Below are 9,299 nucleotides of genomic sequence, written 5' to 3'. Positions count from 1 at the left end.
TAAGTAGTCTCACCATATGCAGGGGAACTGTTAGGTCATTACTTGAACTGGTACAAGCACCAGCCACTGAAGGGATTAAGCTGCTTTCTGAGAAGGAGCGTTGTATGTCCAGAGATCCACTTCACCAGTACTCTGAGTTCAACTCTTCATTCTGTATACATCTGTTAGTCAAGCTGTGAATATTTTGCCTAGTATTGATGAAAATGCGTCAGAAGCAATTGTATTTCTTCATAAGCAGAACACCATGCTTTTTCAACATGTATTTGTCTTGCTTGAGTAATGATAATGTATACCCTTTCTTGCTGATAATTTACCAAAATTCTAAAAAAATTAAATAATAATAATTCATTATTCCTGAATGCAGTCCTCTCTAAGGCAGTTTGGCTGAGCTGGAAGCAATAGCTATTTTGCTCTTGGATAATGACCTCCTTCAAGTGACAGTTGTCTTCATAACCTTTGTGAGATCCGTATAAAAATACTACCAAGAATGAGAAGATTGAGCTATGATCTGAATGTCAGAAGCTTATTGCGTAAGTCATAATGACAGAGCCAAAATGTCACAGCAGAAAGTTGTGGTTGAAAAGAGTGCAGGTATTCCTATGCTACAAAGTAGGGTGTGACCTACAGGATCATGTCCTTGTTGTTCATTCTTTCCTTTCCCAATTGGATTAAGATAGAATGCAGGTATAATGAGCATCACTAAGTACTTCTGAATTAAGATGGTGAATAAAAGCAGACTTCAAGTGTTTTCCCCAAGACAGCCTACAAAACATTCCCCCATCAACAAATCTGATGTTGCTTGGTTAATGGCTCTTCATCACTTTTCAATTCATAGTTTGATGCTTCGATGAAAGCCAATTTGAATTTAAGTTTTCATAGGAAACTTTTGTGAGATGATGTATCAGATGTTTTATTACAGTTCATGTATTCTGTTACCTTTGTCTACTCCTATAAGGCTGTCAGTTAGCAATGCAGTTTCAATAGAATGATTTGTGCTTTGAATTTAGTCAAGATATAATATTTGTGCAATTTAATGGTAGCCTACCATTAAAGTCTTTAAATTCCGTCAATACAGTAGTTAAACTCTGCACATTGTTTGATCATATGTGAAAGCTGACAAAAAAAAAAAGAAAAAGAAAAAGAAAGAACAGAATAAGTAACAAAAAAAATCTCTTTTATGATTTTGTTAGCATCTAACTAATGGCAGAATTTCTGTAGCTTGCAAATCTGCCAGTGATTACAGATTTGCTGGTTAGCTACTGGTACTTTACTTTTTGAAGGCTTCTTAAATAGATTTAAAAGCTTCCTCCTTTACAAAGAAGTAGTTTCTTTGCTTACATGATACAATTACAGGCTCTGAACTAGCTTATTTTGGGCTGAATTCTTTGGTCTTGATACTCTTTTCCAGTACTTAACGGTTTCCCACATTTTCTGACTTCCTATTGCCGTAACCGGACCTAGAAACATTTGTTGTCATAGAAGATAATTCAAATGTCTCATTCATATACCAGTAACAATTTATTTCACTCAATAACGTGTTTTCTGATACCTGTATCCTGTCACTGGCAGTTGTTGTGAGAAAGTCCGATGTGGTTACATCTGTGCTAGGAGTTAGGAGACCACTAACTTAAGAAAAACTACTGCTGTCACACAGTAATGATCTATCACTTGCTTCAAAGGAAGTCTATTTAAATGTAGATAACAACAACTTTGTGCCTAAATCCTCAGAGCAGCATGTTTACCACATAACATTTAAAGAGGTTTATTCTGAGTTTGCTCAAGCCAGGCACTAGGCAGGCAGGGATGGTTTTCAAGCTCTGGATACAACAGTAACAGTTTGTCTATATTTATTCTTCAGATAAGTTCCAACTGAAATTCCCCCTCCCTGTCTGGAGGATTTTGCTATCATCAAGAGGATTTCATAGAAAAACAGGTAGTGTAAGCAGTGAGCTAGGCAAAAGCAAGTCTTTTCTGGGAGATACTTGAAGTAGTAGTGCAATGATATGTTTAGCCAGAGACCACCCTTTTACCTCTCAGATTGCTCAAAAACTGTCTGGTCCCAGCAGCCTCTGATAAGAGCAAAGCAATGAGTGGAAGCATCATCTTGGCTTTTGGCACTTGCCTGGAATGTGCAGGCTAATGCAATGAGCTGGCATTGCTAACTTGTAACTGGTAGTAAAGGTTTTTAAGCAAAGTAGAGTAAACAAGAGTTAGAAGATTCTGGTTCTTATTACCAGCTCTTTAAAACTGGAAGGATCAGCTTCTTGGGAGCCAATTATGGCTGTGCGTATTTCTACTGTCAGTAAAACTAATCTAGACAGAAACTTCATCATTTGCTAAAAATATTACAATGCAATCCAACAGACTATATCTCACTTTAATACATTAAGTATTTCCAACACTGCAAGAAGACAGGATAGTTCGAGAAATTCTTATGGATGTTGTTAGTACAAATTCAACTGTTTTATTTTTTTTGTTAATCTTGAAATAAATGTACAACTGGTGTTTGCATATAAAGAGGGAAAAATGCCTAGTGGTGAGAGAACAAAGCAAGGAGCCAAAATGTTGATTTCTGTCTTTTTGCCACCATTATTTGCTTTCTGGAAGTCACTGCTTTTTCAGTGCTTCCATTTTCCCTTCTATTATTCTGAGATTCATACTTGTTCAAATGTACGTAGTGTGATTACTGCACAGTTCATTTAAAACCCGGAGCAGAACTAGTATTTTCATGTATACAGACCAATGATTACAGTGATTGTTTTTATCTTATTATTTTTCATACCCTCACCAATTTATTTTTTTTTTTTTTAGTATTTATCTGAGATAATCCACTTTCCGTCAAGTGGAAGGGCACTTTCAAGATTTCTGATGTGTATCATCTGTGACTTATACATCCTGTTTTTCTTTTAGTTCAAAATACAAACAAGTATTTCCCTTCAAGTGATCTATTCTTTGTTTCATCTAGCTAAAACTGAATTTAGAAATGCCACTAGTTGGGTAATGGACCTACTTGGGAATTCAAGGGATTTTTTGTTGAGTCACACTAAGCTCACAGACTGGAACTTGAACTAATACCATTTGAGTTATATGATAGAATGCAAAGGCTTTGACTAACCTGTTTTGTGAAAATTCTCTGCTTATTGATTTGCTGAGACATTAACTTGTTTTTTGGGGGAAAAAATGATCCAACGAAGAAGAAAATCCAACCAGTAATCAAAATCTTTTTAGCTGAATGTGCTGCCAGTGCCCTTTATATTCAGTTTCCTATTGTCTCATATGGCTTGGGTTTTCCAATATGTATTTCCAGGATGTTTCTTGAAACTTAGCTTGGCTTTTTGGTTTGAAAGGGAGTTATGAGCCTACAAAATGATATCTCATTACTTAATGCAACAAAACACTAGAATCTATAGTTGTTTCAAGCAAACCATATATCTATATAGATGTATACTGTTCCAACTGAAAGAAAATATTTTCCATGTAGGACAAAGTGCTTTCTGAGGTACAATAGTTAAGAATGCAAAATGACTGCTGTTGATTCATGCAGACATGAAAATCTCTCTCTAAACCCAAAAAGGAGTTAGTCTTATCAGTGTCTGAGTGGGTTGCTCTGGGGCCTGGACAGAGTGTTCCTTGTTGTGTGGACAATGCACAGCACGGAGCTATCCTGATCTTTAATTGTGATTTTTCTGGTATGAATTATAGCAACATGGACCCCTACAGGTAAGTTAGAAACAATGAGGTATGGGGAAATAAGACTCAGATAATATGTTATGCTGTTCCAGAATCACTGCTTTTCAGTTACCAGCAATATAGCATCCTCTCCTCCATTTTAAGCACTATTTCAACTCAAAGCATGGCCCCTTAGTTGCTGATGGTATTTACTGGCTTTTACAGCGCCTTGTGACTGAATGGACTGCAAACTCTTTGTGTACAGGATGCCCCACCATTTGCAGTACAACTGTTTTGAAGTAGAACAGTGAAATCAATGAAATGGCACAAATACAGCCTAAAAACTAGAAGTGAATCAAAGTGAATGAAAAAGACTGGCGATGAATAAACTGTCCATTATATCAGTGATTTAAGTAGGCAAAATGTCAGTATTTTTGCAAAACTATCAAGGTAGATGGTCCTACTTTATTTAAAAAATAAAAAAGCCCTGAGAGCTTTAAAATCAAAAGTGGCCAGTTCCTTTCCTATCATATCTAAAAATTTCTCTGTGAAACAATGACCACCTGCTTCTTTCCCCTCTGGTGGTTTAGGGGGTGATAAATCATCCCTGTGGGAATTAATTTATTTAAAGAATACCCTTAGGCTCTGGAGCTCAAGCTTTGTCTTTCTTGCAAAATGCTGGTCCCTTGTACAGGGAAAGGATGGTGGATAAAGCATCCTCTGAAATTAGAACATAGGTGGGTGCATATTTCATGACAGACTGTTTTAACTTTCTGAACAGTCTCCTCTTTTATGGCCTGCAGCTGCTATTAATTATTTAGCACAACACTTATTTATACACTAAGAGCTAAATGCAATCTTTTCAGTAGAAGCCTGGCAGAGTGCAGGTTGAAATAAGTAGCTGTGGATAGTCCTTCAGGAGGATACATCTTGAGCCCAGTTTTGCTCAGGGAAGAACCCACTCATGTTATACTGTCTGCTGCATCTCTAATAATGATATATAAGGGCATGAGGTTAAGACCCAGCCGTAAGTAAAACTCTGTTGTCATAGATGAATCAACCCTGAGCATTAGCAAGGTGTGTGTTTTACATTGCTCTGGTTGGCTGTAGCAGAACTGAAACTACTCCTTTCATCTTGTGGCTGCTGAGGGATGAATCCTGAGGTTTCACAATTGTCCTGGCTGAAATTCTCCAACAGCAACGTTGTTGGTGGCTGGCTGTGTGAAAAAGCATGCACTCACTAAATGTAGTTGTACTGTGGTCTGAGAGAAATGCATTAGCAGCTGTATATAAACAATTTTAAGTTGCTGACTGCATTATACGGTCTCATATTGGGGCTGCACTACTGAATATCCTGCCTTAGCAGGTTTTGAGGGAGGGAAGAAACTTGTGTGCTAAACTCCATGTGACATGAAGCAAATAGAATGAAGGTCACGAAAAGCAATTCAGAAATTCAGCAGGCTTTCTCTTGCTCAAGTGAGTCAAGTAAAAAGAAGAAATCTTTTTCTTCCTGCTGGTTTTTTTTTTTTCCCCATAGAAGAAGTCCACCCTGCTATCACTTCTATATTTGCTCTAGTTCTCCAAAAGACTCTGCAGCCTTGGAGGAAGAATTCATTTCCTCTATTCGTCTGCACTTGAGGAAAGAAGCTGTGACCCTTCCTGTAGCCAGAGACATGGAAATGGGTTTTAATACTTCTCTGTTCCTTCCAGATATAGTTTAGAACATCACGTCACAATACAGTATTCTGGTACCAATGTAATTTCTTCATCAAATACCGACATGGTTTCTACACTGTTGTGCTGTTGCCATGTGATTCTGGTAGCATTACTGTTTAGATAAAATATTATTCATTTTCTATAGCAACTGTTAATTTCAGGAGTATCTGTGATTTCATTGTAACTATTATTACTGACAATAGTTGTAATAAATGTTTTGGATTGACGTGCATGGCTTTTATTTTCTTCCAGCAGACGATTTCTTTTTTTATAGTTCAAACAATTTTACAAATTTAGATGTTGATGTGGAAAGAAATTTTTTTATTTTTTTTTTGCACTCTTCTGCGTGGCTTCTGCTCCATGAAATGTTAACATCTCAATAGGAAAGACTTATTGCTGTGATATGACTATTCTTCAGCCTTTCTCAAAATGTGAGACAGAACACTAACTTGATGCTTTAAGTAAATTCCGGCATGGATACTACCCTCCTCCTCCTGCACTTCAATCCCTCAATGCTGGCTCCTTACTCAGGTCCCCAGCTGTTCAGTTGCCACCCTCTACTTTACTCCTCAATCACTGCAAACTGTTTCACAATCAGGCTCCCTTCACCATGGAAGTGTGGAGAAGCCCTCTCTTGTCTTTAGCTCAGTGTCCCATTTCTGACTTTACAGGCTGGGGAATCACAGTTTTCTGCACAATTCAGAGTTACTCTTTCCTTTGGACACCAAGACTCCAGCTTGAAATTCTTTGCTCATAGCTTAGTGGGTTTGGTTTTTTTTTTTTTTTTTTGACAGGTCCATTTTGTAGGCATGGGTTGTAGATCTCTGGATGCATCTAAGAAGCTGAAGCATTATTAAAGCTTTGCAAAGCCAGTGCTTGATGGAAGCAAACATCAGTATATATGTGCAGCTGAAGGTCAGCCAGCCTGATGGACATAAAGACTGGCAAACCATAATTTTGTGGGCTCAATCAGACTTGGAACAGAAATGATATATAGAGAGATTTGATTAAGAGAGCATGTTATTCTTTCTTTTATTGCTCATAGAAAAATAAAATGAGATTTTTTTTGGTGGTATAAAAGTTTAAATGCCATTTTTTGCTTAACTGAAAGCTCAGTCATGACTTGCTAGTAACACGCCAGTTTTTCTTTGAACAATATTGCCCTGGTTTTGCAATATGTAATCATGTTTTCCTTAAAGTATCTTATTATACCTCTAAGAATTCCTATACTGTATGGCTTCACAAAAATAATCTTTACTATTAGCATATTTCCTCTCCGCATGCACCCATACTGAATGATATTTGAACTCCAGAGGAGCTCACAATTCCCTGTGTGCTGCCAAATCAGCTGCGATCAGTGCCACTACAAAGAGCAATATAGCTGCCATCACAACCTCTGGACATCCATAAAGTTTTAATGACTTCCCTAACTTTATAGTGAGAGTTAACAGGGTGTTCAGACAGAAATATATGTATATATATATATATATATATATAGATACACAGATATATGCGCAGGTAGTCAGTGACTTGAGTATGTTGATCTGTGGTTAATACTTCTTTGATTTGATCTACTCCAATAAAAGGAAATATATAGCATCATTCCTCCAACCTCATAGAAAACAGATGTTAACAAGAAATCAGGAAACTCCTGCTTTCATTTCTGACACTTTCAGACATGAAGTGTTTATTATGAATTAGAAAAATAGCCATGCTCTGAGGAAACTGCACAAAAACCTAATACACAACCTTAAACTTCTGCAGGGAAGAGTGTCAATAGGAAAAATCTAACCTAATTGAGCCCATCATATTATCCGGATTGATAAGGTTCAGAAGAAAACCGAGAGCCAAGAATTTCCCTTGTTAAATGTGATTTGGCATTTCCCACTGCTCTCTTCTTTAGAGCAGCATTTCAGAAAGCAAATCAGACGGTGCATCTTGGCTGATGGTAAAATGTGCACGATGAAAGTATGCAGACATGATAGGGCAAGACAGGGAAGCACCTGGCAGCATTGCCAACTATGTAAACTTTATGAGCAGGGAGATTCTGATATTATCCCACAAGTTGAATGTCTTGTAGCAGAAGGAGCATAATTTAAAAACTACTGAAGTAACTGAGAGAAAATTACTTGTTGTTTCTATTTTACATTTGCTCTGATAACATCCAGAGTATTGAGGTTGAAAAGGCAGAACAACCACCTACACAGGATAGGCCAAATTCAGAAACATTTATGAAAAGCGAGGGAAGGTTTAATCAACAGAATTAGGAGCTGCAAAAGTTGGTTAAGAAAAATATCAGGCAAATTCCCCAGGGAAGACAGAATTAATGATCACGGCTTCTATATGCATGTGTGGTTACTGTAGTGTAGCGCTTGTAGGGAGAGACTTATTCACCTCCACACAATTCTCCTTTGAACGCTTATTCCCAGCAGTAATGACTTAAAGCCTATGTGCCAGCTGCAACCTAAAAATGCTGGGCTGGCTCTGTGCTCAGACTGTAGTAATCTGAAGAATAAATGCTGATTTCTTTGGTTTACCTCTTTCTGCCTGACATGCTCCCTGCTTCCACACTGAATGATCATACTGTTTTAAAATAACATTGCCGATGGATGGTGATCAGAAACAAAACTGCTGGAAAAGATCAGACTTTGGCTTCCTTGCAGAACACTTACTTTTAACAGTACATTGTTACTAAATACCCATGCAAGCTTTTGCATTGTCATTTTAGTGCTCAACTTTGCTTTGCTCAACTTAGACTGCTAGATGGAGGCAAACAAAAGCAAAGTATATGGAGCAGACTAAAGAACTGCAACCTTCTTTTTTTTCCTCTTGTCATCTAACTTCCAGTGCTTTAACTTCTGCGCTCTTTCACGTATCTACCCCAACAACTATTTCCCCTCTGTTTACATCTGAGACACTTGCATGCAAAGAAGGCAGGGATATCAAACTTTCTGATAAACCTTTGAATGCCAGGCTGTCAGCAGCTTTCAGAAGCGCTTGTTGTATATGAATAGGTTATAGGCATGTTATATTTGTATGCTCTGTGTGTATCATACCTTTTCAAGAACAGTTTTCTCTGAGTACATATACTATCTAATCAGTAGCTTAACATATACCCAGAAGTATAGGCTAGTGTAGCAACACATGCAGAAGCTGAAGAATAGCTTACCTAGAGAAGAATTTCTTTTCCTAGCGTGCAGGAAAGAGACGTCTTCTATTCACATCTCCTCACGCGGCTCCAGGTAAGCTAGAGAGAGTTTTCAATTGATAGCAGCTGTCAGAGGAGCATCCCGGAAAGGCTCCTTTCACTCCAGTCCCAGGGACTGAACTCTGCCGGCACAGTCACATCTCATTTATACACAGGCTGTCCTTTTCCAAACAAGCAGCCAGCTGGAACGATTCAAACCTCTGCTCAGCACACCGTTAAAATGCAGCTTCCTTCTCGGACACGGGGATTACGCCAGGAAGCAGCCGGAGCGCAGTGAAAAGGCTGCGAGAACTATTTAATCACCCGAATACCAGCTGCTCCTGTTACTAGTGCCGCTGCCGCCGTGCCTCTTGTTCGCCGGAGCCAGCCTCCTTCTGCCTCGTATCTCCACGAGTATCGGGGCGGTGATTGGCAGGAGCAGCCCGCTCCTCCGCTAATCAACCCCGAGACTTTCAAGGACTCGAGCTGCTCTGATGTCACGCCGGCGGGGGGATACTTCACGCGAGGCCGCCGCCACGCAGCCTAATTCGGAGATGAGCCGCGTCCCTCTCGCGCCACCGTGATTGATGAGATGCTCCGAGAGGATCTGCATAATCTGTCATTGTGCAGTTGGTCCACCTCCCGCCCAAAATGCGGGAGGAAAACACTGCTCACAGCTTCTGATTTTACACCTGGAGCTTGCAGCTGAAAGCCTAGACATTAAAAA

General features: G+C 38.9%; 1 protein-coding gene across 2 annotated transcripts in view; it reads right to left on the bottom strand.

Annotated features, from left to right (window-relative positions):
* Nucleotides 1-9,267, bottom strand: part of NDST4 (N-deacetylase and N-sulfotransferase 4) — a 105,893-nt gene extending 96,626 nt beyond the window's left edge. For both annotated transcript variants that reach the window (XM_010709954.3, XM_003205731.4), the window contains exon 1: nt 8,555-9,267. The gene's annotated coding sequence lies outside the window, so the exon portion shown is untranslated. The remainder of the gene's footprint in view (nt 1-8,554) is intronic.
* Between the last annotated feature and the right edge of the window lie 32 nt (nt 9,268-9,299).

This window comes from Meleagris gallopavo, chromosome 4, assembly GCF_000146605.3.
Source record: "Meleagris gallopavo isolate NT-WF06-2002-E0010 breed Aviagen turkey brand Nicholas breeding stock chromosome 4, Turkey_5.1, whole genome shotgun sequence".
NCBI classification, from domain to species: Eukaryota; Metazoa; Chordata; class Aves; order Galliformes; family Phasianidae; genus Meleagris; species Meleagris gallopavo.
Note: the sequence above shows the minus strand (reverse complement) of the source record. Positions and strands in the feature narration are given on the sequence as shown.